The sequence below is a fragment of the Cryptomeria japonica genome, chromosome 7, assembly GCF_030272615.1.
Source record: "Cryptomeria japonica chromosome 7, Sugi_1.0, whole genome shotgun sequence".
NCBI lineage: Eukaryota > Viridiplantae > Streptophyta > Pinopsida > Cupressales > Cupressaceae > Cryptomeria > Cryptomeria japonica.
Genome location: NC_081411.1, coordinates 332,904,785 through 332,925,885, shown reverse-complemented (window position 1 = coordinate 332,925,885; position 21,101 = coordinate 332,904,785).

Here is a 21,101-nt window from a genome sequence, read left to right as displayed (position 1 = left end):
AAACTAGATACTTCTCCCTATACTTCTTCAAAATAGATAGAGTACTTCTCCCCCTTTGCCAACAATGACAAAGTACCGCTGAACAACCCTATTTCCATTTGATATTAAAATAATAAAAGTTTATGACAACAAGGAATAATACTTGTCAAAAACCGATGTATAGTCCTGCAAAAATTGTTTCATTGATAGAGACCAGGACTCAAATAGGGAGGTAGCCACTTCTTTCTCTGTTTGAATCTAGGATACCTATTCTTCCATGGCATCAACTGTGCTCATCTCCTGCATAACTGTCAAGACATTTAGGTTCAGATAACACTTCTGAAGAATTTGTAGACATGGAAGTAAAACCTGTTGTAACTCCTGCAAATATCTAGACCATGTACTGATCTCTTGCTCCATTTTGGCTGACTGGATCTGAAACCGGTGAACGGTTTGCCCATAAGTTGCAAAGGAATCATAAGGTGGCTTAAATGTGCTCAAGTAAGACTGTAAGTGCATTTGAAGCTTTTGCTTCTAAGCTAGTACATCATCATGGAATAGATGTGGTTGACAGACTTTTCTTAGTAGCAAATTTTCGTCATCCAAAGAGTCCCTTATATCCTTTTGGTCTTTCAGCAGTTCAGACCAGAGTTCATTCAACTTCTTCACCAGAGCAATGTTAAGAGCCTTTTGATGCTCTTTCTTGGCATTTGCCTTAGCTGCTTCTTCTAGGCTCTGCACCTGATCATCCACTGCAGTACATAGTAGCTTAAGTTGTGCTAGTGATGATTCAGTGTTGGGAAGATTGGTATCGGGGATCAAATCGGTAAGGGTGTCTATAGCCGCTTGAACTATATCTTGCTCCTTTTTCCTTCAAATGATTTCAAGGCACTCTTGAGCAACCTTGATGCTCTGCATTAGCTCCGATTCACTTGCAGACTGGAGATCGATAGGACTGGAGATATTAGTCGGTTTGGCTTGACTCCCGGATGCCTTCGGAGTCTCCATCTGTGTGCTCTTCACCTCTTTCACTACCTTGTCCACTTCTTCCTTCTTCTTTTCTTGTTCCTTGTCTTCCTCTTCTTTCTTTTTCCTCTCAGCTTCCTTCCTTTTCTCCTCTTCTTTGTCTTCCTCTTCCTTCTTCTTCTTTTCCTCTTCCTTCTTCTTCTTTTCTTCTTCCTTTTCCTTTTCCTTGTCTTCCTCTTCCTTCTTCTTCTTTTCCTCTTCCTTCTTCTTCTTTTCTTCCTTATCCTCTTCTTCTTTCTTTTTCCTCTCATCTTCTTGCTTCTTTTTCTCTTCATCTTTTCTTTTCTCCTCTTCCTCTTTTCTCTTCTCTTCCTCTTTCCGCTTTTTCTCATCTTCATCCCTCTTCTTCTTCTCTTCCTGTTCCTTAGCCACTTCTTGTCTATCCTCGGCTTCCTCACTGCCTTGTTCGGCCTATTGCACCTGTTCTGTTCCCTCATAAGGTATGTCCTGAGTGGCATCTTCTATGTCTAGGGCATCAACATTAATAGTGTCAATTGGTTCTTCAATCGAGTTTCCTTCTTCATCAAAAACTTCATCCGGTTTGGATATAACCGGTTCTTTTTCCGCTTGCAGGTTGGCCATACGTGCTTTGTGAGCTTGGATAGCATGATTCATATGTTGATGAGTGTCTTTTTCAACATTATCAATTCTTCCCTCTAACAGCCAGAGTCTTCTTCTCCTTGTGAAGAAGAGTCCTTTATTTTGGTTCAAAACATCAAATAATTCTGAGTTTGAGAGGTCAAGAAAGTACTGTGCAAAGACTTTCTCCCTAATCTCCTGTTCTTTTTCTATGGCAATGCGCCATTTATTATCTAATGCCTTATATAATGAATCCGGTGTTTGAGATTTAATCTCTGATGGCGACCTACCATTCTTACACAAATAAATAATAATTTCTTGTAGTACTTCTTCTTTCTCCTCATCACTAAAATCATCATAGTAATCTACTAACTCATGAAGTAATTTTATCCTAATATTCTTTACTATTCTTTGACAATGTGTCAAAGGTTTATATGAGGAGATATCGATATTAACCGATGCAGATGCTGCTAGTTCATTCTTCTTCATCTTCTTCATCCATCTGGCCTTCTTTGGCATCTCCTCAGACTTAGTCTCTTCAGAGTCTAGTTCATTTCACTTAGTCTTCCTTGTTCTTTCAAAGACTTTTGCTAGTGCCACTTTCGGTTTCTTCTTTGTAGGTGACCGCTTGGTCACTCTTGGAGTTGCAGTAGTAGTCAGTGTTGATGCTGTAGGCACTGCCTTTTCTTTCTTTGTTGTTGGTTCTTTTCCTTTCTTAACAGAGGTTTCCTCGACTGATGCAATCCATTCCAGATAGGTTCTGATCCTCTTTGCCTTGGGATCAAGAGGTGAGGCAATAAGGGTTGAGGCATACCCTTCCAGCATATCGAACATCACCTCATAGCCCATTGGCTCCACTTCTTCCATTCTAGGCTCAACAGCCTCCATTAAGCATTTGTCCACCTGGATGGTGAAACAGATGTCATATTCATATTTCTTGACAATATCACCTGAGATCCTAACCCTTTGGCTCATTTTCCATCTGAACTCATCAAAATATTTGTTCAGCACATCAGGGTATTGGTTCCGATAGCTTGAATGCTTTCCTTGATCTGCTTGGTTACCAGTTGGTCAGGAGACCACTGGACATCTCCTACTCCAGGAAAGTAGCCTTGGAAATAGAAGAACAACCCAATCAATAGTTGTCCGAACTTGAATCTCAGTGCATTATCTTGTTTAATCGACTTCAAATTAGATAGGAGTTTCCTCTGCATAACGGTGCACAGGTCAAATGATGCATCCTCTTTAATCATTCGGTAAGTGACATTTACCATTGCAATAGATATAGAGTTAATCCTGTTAGGTGAGAATGTTTTGAAGCCTATCACCATGCAAGCATACTTGACAAGATCATCCTTGATGGAGTTGACTGTCATGCCTTGTGAGTCACTTGTTGAACCAGTGAGCTTGGCCATTTTAGTTTTGCTTACCATTCTTAGGGCTGGCACTTCCCCTGTGTTGTAGAAACTGGTGACTGCATAAATTGCCTGTGGAGTGATATCATGTGTCCTTTCCCAGTACATCTTGTCACCATGGAATCAGCTCAAAATGATCCTAATATGATCCTCTGTAAAGTCTTCCAGAAAATATACTACATTATGGAGTTTCTTTTTCTCTAAGATACTATATTCCGTTTTGATTTTCTTGTCCTTTCCACAAAACAAACCTAGTTGAGAGTGGATGGCTAGAGACCCTAGGTCTTCAATCTTGCAATCAATATAGTCATAAATTCCCTCTTCCACTATCACTCCAGCTGGAACTTGTGATAGGGCATTATACTTTGACTTCCTTTGAATGAAACCTTCAGACTCAATGGATGTACTAGAACTGGTATGAGATGCGGAAGCCATTGTAGAATATTTTAAGAACTCGAGGAATACCTTTAAAACATGAATTTAGGGTTTTCTGATTTTGCTTCACTCCACACTCCGTCGGTTTCTGAATCACTGCTTTGTATTCTCCACTTGATCGTTTGCAAACCGAATTTGAATCTCCTTCAAGATTATTCAATTTCTTGAAATCTTAGCTCAAATCGCCTTTTCTTCACTCTGCACTTTGAAAAACTTTTCTTCTCTTGAAAATAGATAGTGAGAAATGATTTGAAATATGCTTTTATACATCTCTCTCACCTACCACCATTAATGCTCCTCTATTAGGGTGTAAACCCTAATTTGCCTTTTTACCATTTTTGGTCTTCTGCCAAGTGATAGGTATCGCATACTGGTTAAGGTCTTTTACCGGTGTAAACTGGGGGTTCAAAAACATTTCGCCATTTGCTCCCCCTAAGCCTTTTGGAGCTTCATTTGCCGGTTCTAATATTTCCACACTAGGTGCAGAAACCGGTTCCTCTTCCAACATTGTTGGTTTCTTCCTCCAGGTTTTGTTCATGTCCACTTGAACTATTTCAACATCAATTTCTCCTTCCCGAGTGACGGGTATATCATCAGATATACTCTTTCTGCTTGTGCAGAATCTTGCAATGTGACCCGGTTTGTTGCAGTGATAGCAAACCAATCCAGGTGCTCTCCAAGGTCCATTGTTCATGTTTCCATTTTTCTTCTGCATTTTGTAGCAGTGTGACCATGACCATGACATATCATACAATTTTCTCTCCATTCTGTTGTTGCTTGATGGCCACCGCTTCTTGGCTAATGATTGAGGACATTAAACCGATTGTGGTTCCGGTTCACAAAAGGTTTAGGACCAATTCCTTGGGTCCTTTGAGGATATCTTCTGGTGCTATTCATCATAGACCTGCATTCAAATGCTCTAGGCCCAAACTTGTTGCATGCATAACAATGACCATTGAACTTATTGGATCTAGGTACATTGTTAATAAAGTAAGGAAAATTATTGTAGGCTTTGCTCCTACATACATTGGCAGTGTGTCCTTCTTTAAGATAGTTAAAGAAAATAGTTTTGAATTTTTTCTTACCTTTTCCTTTGAGTGTCGGTTGCTTCTTTGATGTTGCACCATTTATTCCTGAGGATTCTCCTTCCTCATGTCCAGAGAAACCAAGTCCATTGGTATTCTTTACTGGCCTAGATGACTCAAGCTTTTGCTCTAGCTTAATAGTACTTTTGCTGAACTTAGCAAGTATTTCCTTTCACTCAGAGAGTTCTTTAGAAATAGCAGTATTTGTCTCCATTAAGCTTGCATTTTCAGAGATGGCTATGTTCAGTTCATCTTATACTCCTTCTTTTTCCATTCTGCTCTCATGAAGGTGAGCAGTCAGCCCACTTGTAGCATCCTAAAATTGTGACACTTACAATTTCGACTGCATTTGGGTCTTCATGATGGCAGCTCAACATTGAACCTGAATGGAGACCCCGAAACCTGTTTATGACACCAAAAATTGCATATTTTGGCACCTTGGCCTGATCCTTCCTTGCACCCTACTATCCCGGGAGGTGGGACCATGGCGCCCAGCACCCTGGTCCTCCAGGACCATGGCGCCCAGCGCCCTAGTCCCTCAGGACCATGGCGCCCAACGCCCTGGTCCCTGGCCCTATTTTGGGCCCAGTCTCTTTTGGGCATCGGGTCTTTAAGTTTGCAAATTGGAAAATAATGTTTCCAGGTTGGCCTAAGGTTGGAAAAATCAGTCTATCAACCCTAATTGACAAGTATATAAACTACATTTCCCCTCCCATTTAAGGAGGCAAGAAGGGAAAAAGAGAAAAATATATGCAAGCAAGAGGCGGAAGCGATATTCAAACATTCAAACATTCAAGCATTCAAGCATTCCTTCAAGCAATTGAGCATTCTAAGTCTCCATTCAAGGCTAAGTGTTGCATTCAAGACAAGGATTCAACCATTGAAGAGGGGATCACTTACAACATACAAAATACAACATTCATTACACCTTCGCATGTAAGAATACAAACATTCTTACGACAAGGTATCAGTACTTGTTTACATTACAAACATTTACATTTACAGCATTCTCATTTCTTGGTTAATTCCAAAACCAGGGTTTGACCTAAAGGAAAACACCTAATCCCTAACCCCCCAATCGTCCTCTCTTTTCTGTGTGTAGGTTGCAGGTACGCGACTGTAATTGAAGATCTGGAATCCTTGTGCAGAGACGAACAGATCCCCCTTTGTTTCGCAGATTTTTCGGAGGACCGTGTGCACGCCGGGTGCCATCGTCCAGTCAAATTTCGCTTGAATTTGCAGAACAACATCATCTTGACATTTTACTGCTAATTCCAGGTCCGCAGCTTCATCCCGTATTCCTATCTCTGTTTATAAGTGAATCTTTCTTACTTTACATGTACTCCTAGTTTAATCTTTCTATCTACATTCTTTACAAAAGAGGGTAGCCTTGATGTCTCAACCCTTGAAACTCATTTAGAATCTAGTCTTGCATTGTGTGGGATTGGATCTTGTGGGTTTCAACCCCTCTTTTGAATGTAAAGTCTCTCCTAAGTGAAAACTGTCAATCCTAGTGACCTCCTTTCTCCTTGGAGTGGGGAGTACACCTAGGGTTCGATTTTCCGCTTTACATTTTGGTGAACCTGATGTGAACATCCTAATTCTGATTATTCATGGTTAGATCTGAGAATTTTGCTTCCTTAATTACATTTCCATGTTTGATCTTTTGCAAATTTTAGAGTTTAATTGCATAAAAACCCTAAAATTTTCTTTTTAGTAATTGAGCTTGTGGAATGTTTAATTGTTAATGCTTGTTTCAGATCTACCCTTCTATTGCAAATTATCAATTCATATCTGTGCTTTAATTTTGAAAATTAAGTGGTTAAGTGTCAAAACCCTAATTTTTAAAACTCTTTTGATTCAACCTTTGACTGATGATTTCACTGATCAAAACACCTCCAAATCGGCTGTAACTTTGGATTCCGCAACAAAATCATAATATCTTTCATCCCGAAAAATTTGGAAAAAAGTTGCGAGGACCGTGTGCACCCCGAGTGCCATTGTCCCCGACTTTTTTTCTGAAATTTCGAGAGCTAGATCTTATTGTATTTTTCTGCTAAAATCCAAAATTTTGGCTGATTTCATCAATTCTAACACTTTCAAAATTAAAGTCAAAGTTGGTCTAGTGATTGCTTGGATTAAGGCTTATAATCATTCAAAAATTGTGGAAATTGAAATTTTGTGTCAAAATTGTGTTTCTTACTGTCCTAAATCTGAAAAGTGTGTTGGCATTCATTCAAAATTTCAGTGCTTTATTCAAATTTTTGCAGTTTGTGGCTTTTGAAATTAAGTGTTTAATTGCAACAACTTTGATTTCCACTTTCAAAATTGAATTTTGCATGAAATTAAGTCAACTTTTAAATTTCAAAGCTTGCATTGCTTTTAGTATTCCCTCTAAAATCATAAAATTCAAAATTTTAGTTTCCCTCTCTTTTTCAAAATTCAAATTTTGCATTTTTCAACAATCTTGGTAGGGTTTCAATTTTGAGATTGCAACTTTAATTTGGCCTATCTACAGATTGTAAAATCACTCAATTTTTTCAGATTAGCTTTAAAATCATCATAACTTTCATCCCTGAAAATTTTGAAAAAATTTGCCAGGACCGTGTGCACTCTGTTCGCCACGGTCCCTGACATTTTTTCTGAAATTTTGGGAGATTGACCTGATTGCATTTAACAGCTTAAATCTAGGAGATTGGCTGATTTTATTGAAATTTTCTACCTCTAAATTCAAAATCTTCTCTCTCTCTCTAGTGCATGAGTTTTACAACAATAAGCCCTACTTACACTATTCCCGTTAGACGAAGCCTTAGAATTAAGTCTTTCCAAGGTTTAATTACCGAGGAGATGGAACCTAATTTGAATGGCCTTTTTAACGAGGACATGGGTAATTCCTCTAATCCTCTTAATGATGAAGAAGCTCTCCATGAGGTTTCTGTAGAACAACTTTCAAAATTGGATAACCAATTTGATGATTTTCAACAATGGATGTCTCAAGAATACCCCGATAGTCAAGCTCTTCCTTTGATTGAAGGTCTAAAATGTATGGTTCAAAGTGATAAGAATGGAATTGATATTTTGCGTAGTATTTCACACATTGTGGATTCGAATGTGATGCCTATGAAGAGTTGTGTCGAAATTTTAGGTTATACACAACCTCCTACTCAAGCCAATCATTCTATCCCTTTGACAACTTCTATTTCTAGTATACCTACTTTTACATCAAACATAATGACTACTTCAATACAAGACATTCCACCTATGATCACCAGTCATGGGGGCAATCCTTCTTCTTCAATTAACCCTCTTCCTTCATTCAATCCAACTTCTTCATTCATTCTTTCAATGAGTGTCCCTATTACATCTCCACAAATGAACTTGGCACAAGGGGGCAATTCGTTTAACCATTCCATTCCTCCTTGTAGTGTTCCTCCTTTCCAATCATCTCCTATGACTAACTATCATAGTGTCCCACCACCTTACTCTCAATCAATACCTTCTTTCAATGACATAATACCTCCATCACAATCTAACACGTCTAATATGAATTCTTCGACTGAAGCGACCATTAACAATCTTGCACAAACTGTCTCTTCTTTACAGCAACAAATTGCCTCTATGAATCAATCTAAGTTTAGTGTGCCCACATTTGATGTTGCGAGCCCACTTTCTCTTGACATTGTTCGAGCTATTCCCCCTAAGCATGTTGAAATCCCACAATTGGAACTTTACAATGGTAAAGGTGATCCTCTAGCACATGTTAAGACCTTTCAAATAATATGTACCGATTTTGCTCATGACCAAAGGTTGCTTGCAAAATTGTTTACTAGAACATTAAGAGATAAGGCTCTACAATGGTATTGCTTGTTGCCTTCCTATTCTATTACTTCTTTCCAACAACTTGCAAATGCTTTTATTCAACAATTTCAAAACAATATAAGTCCTAAAGTTACTTTGATTGATTTAATGCATTGTAAACAAGGTGTTAAAGAAAAAGTGACTAATTTCATTGGTAGATATAAGCATTTGTATGCTCAAATTTCTTTTCCAGTGCCTGACAATGATATTCAAAGAATCTTTATTTCTAATTGACAGAAAGATATTAGAGAAAAACTTCTATTTTCTGAGTTTACTTCTTTCCAACAGTTGTGTGTAACTCTTCACAATTATCAACTGACTGTGAGTCAAATGGAACAAGCAAATCCTATGGCTCCGAGTGATAAGGGTGATAGTAGTCAACAACCATTTGGGAAGTTTAAACCGAACAGAGAGTCCATTAAATTCAATGAAAACATCATCAACAATAATGTGAATGCAGCATCAGGTGTGCCTCCTATTTCTAAGTTTTTCAAGAAAGAAAGAAAGTTTACTCCTTTGAATGAATCATTGCATAGTATTATGAATAAGTTATTGGAACAAAATATGCTTACTCTCCCTCCTATAAAGTAGATAGATCCTACAAAGATTAATTCACCCTATTTTGATAACAAATCTTTTTGTCAATTTCAACCTGGGCATGATACTGAAAAATGTTTTGCTTTAAAGGGTAAAATTCAAGATTTGATTGATAATAATACTATCTATGTTTCTGGTGTGAATGATAAAGGCAACACATCTGTATCTCCTCCTAACCAAAATCTTAAGATTTTTACTGATCCATTACCTTCTCATACCTCTAATGCAATTGATACTAATGATTCCTCTGTCTCACCTGATGATCTTGTGTCTATGACTCCGAATGTGATTAACTTTGTGGAGCAGCAGAAAATCCCTAAAGACCTTCCATCACATTTGATTCTAGTGAAACTATCAGGGCACCTGATGGTCCTTTACATATAGTTGCAAAAGTCAAGAATACACCTTGTCGTGGAGTGCTTATTGATCCTTCTTGCATGGTTAATATCATTACTGAAGAATTTCTTTTTACTTTGCAATTGAATCAAGTGATCTATGACAAAACAAATGTGGTTGTGAAATTATTTGATGCATTTTCTTCTCCTGCAATTGGTTCTATTACATTACCTATTGAGGTCCATAACAAATCCCTTGATGTGAGCTTTGCTATTATTCCATCATCCGAACAATTCCGTGTGAAGCTAGGCTATCCTTGGCTATCTTCCATGAAAGCTATTGCTTCTCCTATTCACAAGTGTTTGAAATTTCCCCATAATGGTGAAGTTGTTACTGTCAATCATAGTCTCTTTAAACCAGCTGAAAGAACTTCTAGTGTTCCTATTGATTATTTTTGGCCTAAACAATTCCAATCTCTTCCACCGTGAAGTGATCATCTTTTCAAATCTTATCAAAAGTGGAAAAAAGATATGATCCTATCTCTAAGTTAACCTAGAACACCCAAACTTGATATTCCTATCATTCTTGAGAAGGAAGTTCTTCCTTTGAAAGATAAAACTAATATCTTTCCTCAAGAAGATTCCCAACCCATTCCTATGGATGTGACTATGTCTATGTCTAATAAACTTTCTAAAGGTAGACCTATACCTCCTTGTCATGATGGACTTGGTCTCCTTCCTAAACCAAATATTCTTCCTTTATATGGAGCAGTTCCTCCTCCTTCCTCTTATAAAGAGAAGAGACCTTCCTCTTCTCCTATTATCCAGCCTAAGAGACCACAACCCAAACACCCAAGTGATAAGGATGAGAACATTCCTTCTCCTCAATCTTCTCAACTTCCTACTAAGACTAGATGAAATCATTCTGCACATGAACACTGATGAAAGCGTCATCTTAGAGCTCAAGCAGCTGCTTCTCAAACTTTGCAATCCCCAAAAACACCTTCAGCTAGCATTATTCCATTTTCTCCTCAGCCGGAAATTGGGCCAAAATCTCCTAAACATAAGATGCATGATGGTCTTGATCCTGTGCGAGTTAAAGATCCTATTTTTATAAATCTTGATGATGATATAGATGAAAATATTATTCATGATGAAAATGTTACTTCTCTTGCTTCTGATAGTGAATATGAATATGTTGATATTGATAACCATTTATCTAACGAATTTTCTAAAGCACTTATCCTAGCTCCTAGACAAGAACAACATGGCTTGGAACATGAACATAGCCCTTGTTTGGATCTTGTGATAGCTCCATTTGCTGTGTTGGATGTTCCTCCTCTAGCGTGTTCCCTACCTTCTCAAAATATTGATCAGCAAGATCGGGGGGTAGATGACATGCTAGACTAGTTTCATTAGCACAGCAGACTCTCTCCTCCTCTCTTGATCTCTTTTGTTACTTCTTCTATGCGTTATTCTCATTCTTCTATTTGTTGTCCTTAGTGTTGTCTACTTGAGGACGATGCAAAGCATTGGGATCTCTTTTGGTCTCTCTCATGTTGACTCAAAAGACACATGTGTTCCCTTCTTCTAGGTGATCTTCCTTGATTGGGGAATGAAGAACAATTATGCATACATACATATGATATACATGAATTATCATACAGCATACTGACCCCAAGGAAAGCGAAGTCACCTTGTGGTTTGTGTTTTGTGTCTATTATCCTTGGGTTTATCTCACAATTGGGGGCTAAATCTTTGTGATAATATGCTCCTTTCCCTTCTCATTTCTTATGTGTATCACTACCTTAAATAAAACACCCCCGATGAGGTGTGTGCGACCACTTTAACGTAGGGGGGGCATACACCCCGTTCATATCTCTTCAAGATACTTGAAAATTTCTTGACAAATTTAGCTTTGCCTTGAAAATTTTTGATATTTTTTGCATGACTCATAGTGAGGGAACCTTACTACAGATAGTCATGGTTCTCCCTCATGATCTTCCCTTTTACTTTGTCAATCGAAGTCGTAAGATCCTTAGTCCACTGGGGGCTTGGTGTATCTTGCCTCCTTGACGTGGTGAAAGTCTTTCAATTTTGTTTCCTTGTACTTTACCGGAAGTATGGGCGTGCGCTTATACTCCCAATAAAGTGGGGGATAAATGTAGCATCCTAAAATTGTGACACTTGCAATCTCGACTGCATTTGGGTCTTCACGATGGCAGCGCAACGTTGAACCTGAATGGAGACCCCGAAACCTATTTACGACACCAAAAACTGCATATTTCTGCACCTTGGCCTGATCCTTCCTTGCACCCTGCTGTCCCGGGAGGTGGGACCATGGCGCCCAGCGCCCTGGTCCTCCAGGACCATGGTGCCCAGCACCCTAGTCCCTCAGGACCATGGCGCCCAGCGCCCTGGTCCCTGGCCCTATTTTGGGCCCGGTCTCTTTTGGGCATCGGGTCTTTAAGTTTGCAAATTGGAAAATAATGTTTCCAGGTCGGCCTAAGGTTGGAAAAATCAGTCTATCAACCCTAATTGACAAGTATATAAACTACATTTCCCCTCCCATTTGAGGAGGCAAGAAGGGAAAAAGAGAAAAATATATGCAAGCAAGAGGCAAAAGCGATATTCAAACATTCAAACATTCAAGCATTCAAGCATTCCTTCAAGAAATTGAGCATTCTAAGTCTCCATTCAAGGCTAAGTGTTGCATTCAAGACAAGGATTCAACCATTGAAGAGGAGATCACTTACAACATACAAAATACAACATTCATTACACCTTCGCATGTAAGAATACAAACATTCTTACGACAAGGTATCAGTAATTGTTTACATTACAAACATTTACATTTATAGCATTCTCATTTCTTGGTTAATTCCAAAACCGGGGTTTGACCTAAAGGCAAACCCCTAATCCCTAACCCCCCAATCGTCCTCTCTTTTCTGTGTGTAGGTTGTAGGTACACGGCTATAATTGAAGATCTGGAATCCTTACGAAGAGACGAATAGATCCCCCTTCATTTCACGGATTTTTCGGAGGACCGTGTGCACATCGGGCACCATCGTCCTGTCAACTTTCGCTCGAATTTGCAGAACAGCATCGTCTCGACATTTTACTGCTAATTCTAGGTCCGCAGCTTCATCCTGTATTCCTATCTCTGTTTATAAGCGAATCTTTCTTACTTTACATGTACTCCTAATTTAATCTTTCTATCTACATTCTTTACAAAAGAGGGTAGCCTTGATTTCTCAACCCTTGAAACTCATTTAGAATCTAGTCTTGCATTGTGTGGGATTGGATCTTGTGGGTTTCGACCCCTCTTTTGAATGTAAAGTCTCTCCTAAGTGAAAACTGTCAATCCTAGTGACCTCCTTTCTCCTTGGAGTGGAGAGTACACCTAGGGTTCGATTTTCCACTTTACAGCACTAATCTCTTGTTTCAACTTGGAGATCTCATGATCTCTATCCTTCACCAAATCTTCAGCTTTCCTCTTGTTCTCAAGCTCTTGACTAAACCGGATAGTCAGTCCTTCCAACTCCTTTCTCAAGTTGGAGTTTGATTCATTCAACTTATTTACTTCTACTATCATGGCTTCCATATCTGCTTCATCTGCAGAACTATTTTCAGATAGCTCCATCAACTTTTCTGCATGTTCTCTCCTTTTTGCTTGAGATGCCTTGTATTTGACCATAAGATCGTCATAGGCTTGCTCAAACTGAGTGAGCCATTGAGTAAGTTCCCTCAAGGTGTATTCCCCTATATCTCTTTCCAAGTGGTTAAACTTATAGAAAGGCAGGCTCTAATACCAATTGATGAATACTAAGAGGGGGGGTGAATTAGTATGCCAAAAATATCTGCACTAAAACACTTAAACAGTCTGAAGATAAACCAGTAAAATAGTTTAATAGACAGACTGGTTACCACACATGCAAACCAAAATGCAAATAAAGCATCCACCCACAAAAGCAATACAACCATAACACAAGATATTTGACGTGGAAACCCAAATGGGAAAAACCATGGTGAGATGGAACTCACAAGTCACTATCTGTAGAATAGAAACCAGACCGGTTAAGGTCAAACTGGTTAAGGTCTTACAATGTTCTTCACCAGAACAGATCCTGTTAGGAATCTCAATCTCTATTAGGAGATAAGTTTGATTAAAGACTACCTTTCTAGAGGATTTTGGATTCACAAAGGTGAACCACCTTGTTAGAGGATTTTACAAAAGACTTTTGGGCCTACCCGGTTAAGGGCTACAGACTTGTCAAAGATATGAGTAATCAACAAGTGTTTGATCTAGCTAATAGCATAGACTACTTGGTAAGATCCAGTATAGCTCATAGCTAATGCATTCCAACATTACTTCAGTCATCTCTATCTCTCACTCAGTTACAACCTGATCTTCTTAGATAAGATCACTCTTACAACAACTCAACAACCACCTTAAACCCTAGCACAACATAAACCCTTTTAGCAACAACTTAAAACCCTAGACATGATGTCCTTTTAAAGGAATCTGATTTCGTGTCGGTCCAATAGGATTACATTCCAATTTCCTAGGTTTAATGAATCTAGACATACTCAGTAACACGACACAAAAAGCACCGTCAGTGTGTCGGCACCATCAAACAATCAATGGATTGGTAACTCATCACAAAATGTCGGTTGGTAACTCATCACAGAGTATTACCAGTTCATAGAAAATACCAATTGCTGGTTTGACAAAAATGAAGATTGGTAAAAATGTGTTATGCTGCTTTGCTCCCTCGTACTGCTTGAGATCTATGAACTGCTTGGGGTTGACATGCCGCTTCAGACCGGGAAACACATTCTGCAAAATCACCAATAGTCTAAAGACTAGAATACAACATACCAGTTGGAATAGATACTGGTTGAGCTCTAGCTCATACATATAAAGGGGATCTCAATGCAAGTGTGTTTCCATCAATGACAATCACAACATAAACATCAAAAATGCCAACAACTTGGTTTACCATAATCCCATCATATGACTTTGGACTTTCCATGAGATTTTGATCTCCCTTTGCATTTGGACTTCTTGTGTTTCTCATTCTTCTTTCTTTTTTCCTTAGATCTTCCTCGAATAGTTAAGGCTTCCTTTGAACTAATGAATACCTTCCTTTGCATCTCTTCACCAAGTTGGGCACCCACCACATCTTTACACTTAAAAACAACAAAAGTACTACCGATAGCCATAACAAGAGAATCCCACGAATCAGACAAAGAACAAAGCAAGATCTGTCATTTCTCCTCTTCGTCCATCTTAACACCAACATATACTAATTGAGACACCAATATATTAAATGCTTCTAGATGGTCTGCAATTGATCCACCTTCTTCCATCTTAAAGGAATACGATTTCTTCATCAAGAAAATCTAATTCAATATGGGTTTTGCCTAATACATTTCACCAAGCTTAGTCCTTAACTTATTTTCAGTGTTATCTTCATGGATATTGATTAGAACAAAGTCTTCTAGGAACAATCTGATTAGACCCTTGGATTTTTTATCCATGACATCATACTAAGCAGCCATTGTAGGATATACAGGTCTTGAGACATTTGTATTCACAACATCTCATAGATCTTGATCTATTAGGAGATCTTCCATCTTTATCTTCCACATCTAAATATTACTTCCATTAAATTTTTCCACCTCTATTTTCCCTAATGAACTTGCCATCTGAAAATTCCTACAACAAGATCAAAAAGTGTCTTCTGCACAAGCTCCCACTCAAATCTAGAATAGTTAAAAAAAACCCAACAACCCACAACTGAAACCAAAGGTGATTAGTCTTTGATACCACTTGTAAGGAAGTTAAGTAGCAGAACAACTTCCTACACTAACCTTGAGAGGAGGGTAATGCAAAAAAATTTACAATTCAATACAACAATTACATAAACTTAACAAAAATAGACACAATAACATGCATACTATAACACATTGATTTACATGGGGAAAACCCTTTTGGGAGAAAAACCCCACATTCGAAAAGAAACTCAATATATAATTCAATAATCAATAATAGATTATAATATACTTGCAAAGAAATATATTCATAGGAGTACAAATAATCAAAGACTCAAAAGTAACTCAACAGTCATATGACTCTTGCACACAACCTCTATCTCACACACCTCATATATACGAGATACAATACAAGAAACCTTCAAATAGTATTACAAAACCATGGGACAAAATCACCCAATAAGGTATAGAAAACCTTATATCCAATCTAGATGTCTTCTACCATGTTAAAACACACATCAACACATGTCTCTCCTTTTTATAGTTCATTTATGTGCCCAGTGTATTTTATACTTCCTATTTCAGGAATACAAACTTCCAGAGGCCATAACTTGAGAATTTTGTGTCAAATTGATGAACCGTTTGAAGTGTCAGCAATATCGTGAAGTTATTTATTGTCTTGTAAACCACTATGCCATTTATGCCCACTTTTCAGGGTATTTCAGGCCTCTAAAGTCCTCAAAATTAAATTTAAACCTTTCATTGTGTCCCTTCAAAATTAAAACTTTAATATATTCAAGATCAATTGTGATCTTCTGATGTAAATTTACTAGAATGATTATCTATCCAACTAGGAGCTTTGGTAATAATTTCACACCATGTTATGCCCAAATGAAAACTTACTATAAATAGTAACCTTAGGTAAATGCAAGGTTGACACACCATTTTCCCAACAATGTGGTGGTGACCTACATGGAAAATCTAGGCACCCAAATATCTAGCATCGGAGAAATGATGACTAATCATCAAGGATAAAGGTAGGAGGGTAATTATTGATGGGGACTCAAATAAACTTATCATTATACTGCAAGGCACAATCATATTTGAGTGGTACGGGGAGAACATAATTTCTAATTGCTTGCATGTCACATCTACATTTGAACACGTTGTGTTTCAACACGTCTTTAGGAAAGGCAATATGGCCATGGACAGGCTTGCCAACCTAGGCCCCTTCATCAAGGACATTAAAGTTTAGATAGATTTGTACAATTTTTGTGATGAAATGTGTGCCATGTTCGATGAGGAGAACTAAATCTATGGAATTAAAAGATTTAAAAATCACATATTTATTCGATTTCCTTTCCACCTTGTACTTTAATTATTGCTCAAGTTGGATGGATGTTATTAATGGTAATGAAAGTAAATTTTTATTTACCACCTCTAAAAAGGGTTATTGCCATTCTAGTTTGTTTGATACTGCTTTGGCTTGTATCTCTGGGATTTCTACTTCTAAGGTGAGGGGAGATTTAATTGAAACAAAGTGGGATTCCTATGATAACTATAAGGTTAATTTTTCCCTATGCGAGAAAGTTGTTGAAGGTAATTTGGATAATTATGTAGAGGGTATGAATGCTTCAACCCTATGGTTTTAAATGAATTTTCTCAATCATGGAAAAATGGTGTTGTTCAAGTGGGGAAGGTGAAATTTACTATGTCAACAAAGGCTATTATTGTGTTGATGGGGTTGTCTATGGAGGGAAAGAATTCCAAAAGAAGCTAAAAAGTAACTATAAAGAAGATTTTAAAATGTTTTTGGGCCAAGGATAGAAGGTGGTCCGCCACCCTAGGAGATTCGAAATAGATGATTTGCCTAGCATTTGGAAGGAAGTGGTCAGGTTCTTGAAGAAATTCTTCACTCTTGATGGATGCTTCAAAAGGTTTCACTCTCAGTTGTTCACAATATTCAATCACCTTCGACATGGGGTAAGGATGAATTTCCCCTTTTGGATTTTTACCTCTTTGTCTCAATCTATAGAGGTTTCCAAGTCTAAGGGCTCCCTTCTCCTACATGATGACTAATCTTACATCTTTGTAAGTTCAATCAAAATTTAGCCCCTTCTAGTAGCCCTAATGTCAATCCCCTTGTTTCTAATTTGGGTCTGGGTTTGTGTGTTGAGCTTCCTATCAATCAACCTGCTACTGTTACTTCTAATAAACCACAAAAGGTGCCTACTGGGGTTAATACCTCTAGAAATACTAAATCCAAGGCCCATTTGGTCCTCCCCATTGGTGAAACCACAACTTAAAAATCGGTCAATGTCAAAGAGGATTATAAGAATATGAACTCCTCTTGGTCTACTGGGTCTAACTAGGCACTACATAATTCAAAGAGAAAAGAGGTTAACCCTTTGTCTCTCCATTCCCCCTATGTTTTTCCCCTCCCCCTGTAGTGTCTTGTTTAAAAAGTAATTTTCGGACCTCTTTGTGGTGAAGGTCAACAAACTGTGCAAGGGGTTCAATAAACATGAACTTGTTCTATATTGGCTAATGATTCAATTTGAGGTGGCGAAAAAAAAGATTAACAAGATTGAAGCGATTCTTGAAGTGGAGGGAAGAGTCTCTAGTTGGGCGAACAATGAGGAGGAGTAGAGATCTTCGATGGAGGCATCGCAATTGGCAAGGATGATTGTGAAATAAAAAGCAATAGATAATTTTATTAAAGATCTCAAGGAGAAACTAGTGAAAAAAAGAAGATTAATGACTTGGTCAAGATGGTGGAGGTTCTCCAGGCTAGTGAGGTGGAAATGAGGCAAACTATGGAGAATATGTTCAACCAACATAGAGAAATAATAGAGAAGAACTTTGTTTCTCTAAAAGATATTAAGGATGAGATAGCCAGGAGGTTGGCAAAGAAAATGAGACATTTTGAGTCTCCATCTACTACAGGGCTGGAAGCATTAGTTTCTAGGGTGAAAGCTTCACTGGATTCCCCGACTATGTCTTCTAGGAAAGATTCCATTGAAAAGATCTCTAAGATACATAAGGGTAAAAAAATTTGTTTGAAAAGGAATTTGGAGTTCTCTCCCACTTGGTAAGCCATCAATTTGTGCTTTCGATGCGAGAGTGTTTCTTTTTGTTGCTTTGCTATTTCTAGTTATATCTAGTTTTTGGTTTAGTTTTATGGGTTCGCTAGCTTGCTGGTTTTTGTTAGGTCTGGTTAGTAGTAGAATTTTTATTATGGGTTCTCACTTCTCATGAGTCTCAAGTTTTTTCACCTTGGTTGTAGTCATGTAAGTTTTAGGCCTCTCCCATTTTTATTAGTACTATCAAAACATTTATTGTTATTTTATCAATAAAGAATTCATTAGCCTTTATGAAGGATCATCTATAGGCAGCATGGTAACCATACATCATTTTTAAAAAGTAGACTTTTATGGTTTATTGAAATGTTTGTTTTTAGTTAGTAATATACAATGAAGAAAGTTACCAAATTTTGTTATAACTCAGAATTTTCTTTTGTACTTTTGAGAATATATTGTATTTTTTTTCATATTATTATCTAACATACAAAATATTAATTTAATTTGAGAATATTTATTAGATTGATAATTATATAGTTTTGATTGTTTCATTTGTAAAATATTATTTTATAGTTTGTGCTTATTTTACATACATAAATTTACCCATAGCTAACCACACTCAACTTTACTTTGTTCTAGCCATTAATTAAATAAATAACTATTATTTATTTAATTAGTTCACACTTTATTCTTCAATATTAATTGAGTAGGCTTATATTTAGTTAATTAACTCTAACCTTAGATGGAAATCTTCCAACTAAATCAACTACTTAATATCCATTTAATTAATTTATTTGAGATAATTAACCTTTTATTACCACTTTCTAGTATTTAATTCCACCTCACCCTAAATCCTTGTCTATGTGTTCCTAGTCATTGAATTAGTTTACGTAGTTGAAGATGTAAACTTCCCATCATATGACAAGTATCCCAACCATCCTACTCTATTCCTTTCTCACACATATGTGAACCCTCTATGTCTAGGTCTAGGTTTATTGCGTGGTCTTCATCATCGTCCAAATTAGCTCTAGTTTGCACACACTTATTGCATGTAAGTGTCGATTAAGATTTGACAACCAACCTTCGAGCCATGCTAGTGTGACAAGGGTCACTGTTTTCATGCAAGCAAATTCTTCTACTGCCAATGTCTGCTATGATGTTCATGCCTAATTGGTTGCATGCATTAGCCTAAAGTTAGAGTGCTAAAATGTTAGGCTTGTGATGTAGCGCATTGTTTCCATAGAAGAAGGTGACTTATCTGTTCTTTGACTGCCTTCCTGTTCAAATACTTTTTTAATGGTTACCATTTCATTTTCACTCAACAATGACTCCCACCCAGTGCTGTTCATGGTGCGAAACTCCCACAACCACATAATTGTAATCTACGGGATCATCTTTACCTTCAACCGGCATAAATTTGTCTCCCACAACCACTATTGGAAAGCTTCACTAACGGACACCTAGTTTGTCTCCACACACCACTTTGAGAGATTCAAATATATAAAATACAAATACTTAATTCATATCAATTCCAAGTATTAAACTGATGATCTTTATAAAATATAGAATCAAGTAAATAAATGCAATTCAATCCTTGACCTCGTCATGTTCCACTATGCGAACATGCATATCTAGAACCATGATATTATTTATACTTAAATGTTAGAATGCAATGACATACATTAAGGAAAAAAGGGGTTTCATATAGCTATTATTTTCATGTCGTGTACTTTTGTACGTTTCAAGGGAATCTGCTTTTCAGTAACAATCAATGGTGAACAATTTTTCATAGCGTTCCCACAAAACGAAAGTGCATTCCCACTGCTGAACAGCTAGGCAGACAGAGTGGTATTAAAACGGGAAAAGTGAGCCGACATGTAACATGGGGTGGGGGACTAAAGCAATCAATAGTAACACGACTATCTTTAATGTCTGTCAAGAGCAAGGAAGGGTGAAGTCCAAGTCGAGGATCTGATTCATTCCAAGTCTTTAACAGCTGGATAAAGTGGTACTAAAGCATTACATTCATGATAATTAAACATTAACCTTACAAATAAAGAATAAAAAATAAATACCATTACATCCTTGACCGTAACATATTCGACCATCTCAGTATCTAAAACTTTAACATTAGTAACAGCTAATGTTGAAATGCAATGCGACACATCGAGGGGATAGTTATTCTCTTTGTGGCTGTCATTTTTACGTCCTGTCATTATGGACGTTTCGAGGGAATTACTTCGACGTGTCTCTAGAATCTGTTTGTCGGCGACAATCAATGGTGAGAGATTTTTCGTAGCGCACCCACAAAACGAAAGTACATTCCAATTCTTTAACATCTAGCCAGACAAAGTGTTATTAAAGCAGTAAAAGTTACCCGCATGTAAAAGTTACCAAAACATAACTTCACGACGATGGTGAGCGACAGCTTTCCAGAATGGCATTGGAATGGGAAATGTGAAACTACTGATCATTACTGAAAGTCTTTAATCAAAATAGTGAGTTGCCGTGAGCATTTAAACTCTACTTTTTCTACTTTATCGTTTTTTCTGAACTTCCAATATCTTAATTTCATTGATATAGTTTTTAATAAAGTATACCACCTATATTTTTCTTAGCACCTAACACATTATATAACCAAATACCCAGTCCTTATCCTTTTTATGATCATATATCAATTGAAAGGATTTATTGGATGCCACGCTGAAAATTAGGTTTGGTTGTTCAGTCATTGATAAGGATAATATTAAATTTCAATATAAAATTATATATTTTATTTTTGATTTAGAGTTTTCATTTATTAATATGGAACTTCGTTGTTAGAATATTTTAAAGATTGTCTTTATACAAATAATATTGTAATCTAATTCCTTTTATACAATTTAAATAGTACATAGATAAATTAATTTTATAGTTAAAACTATATTTAATACA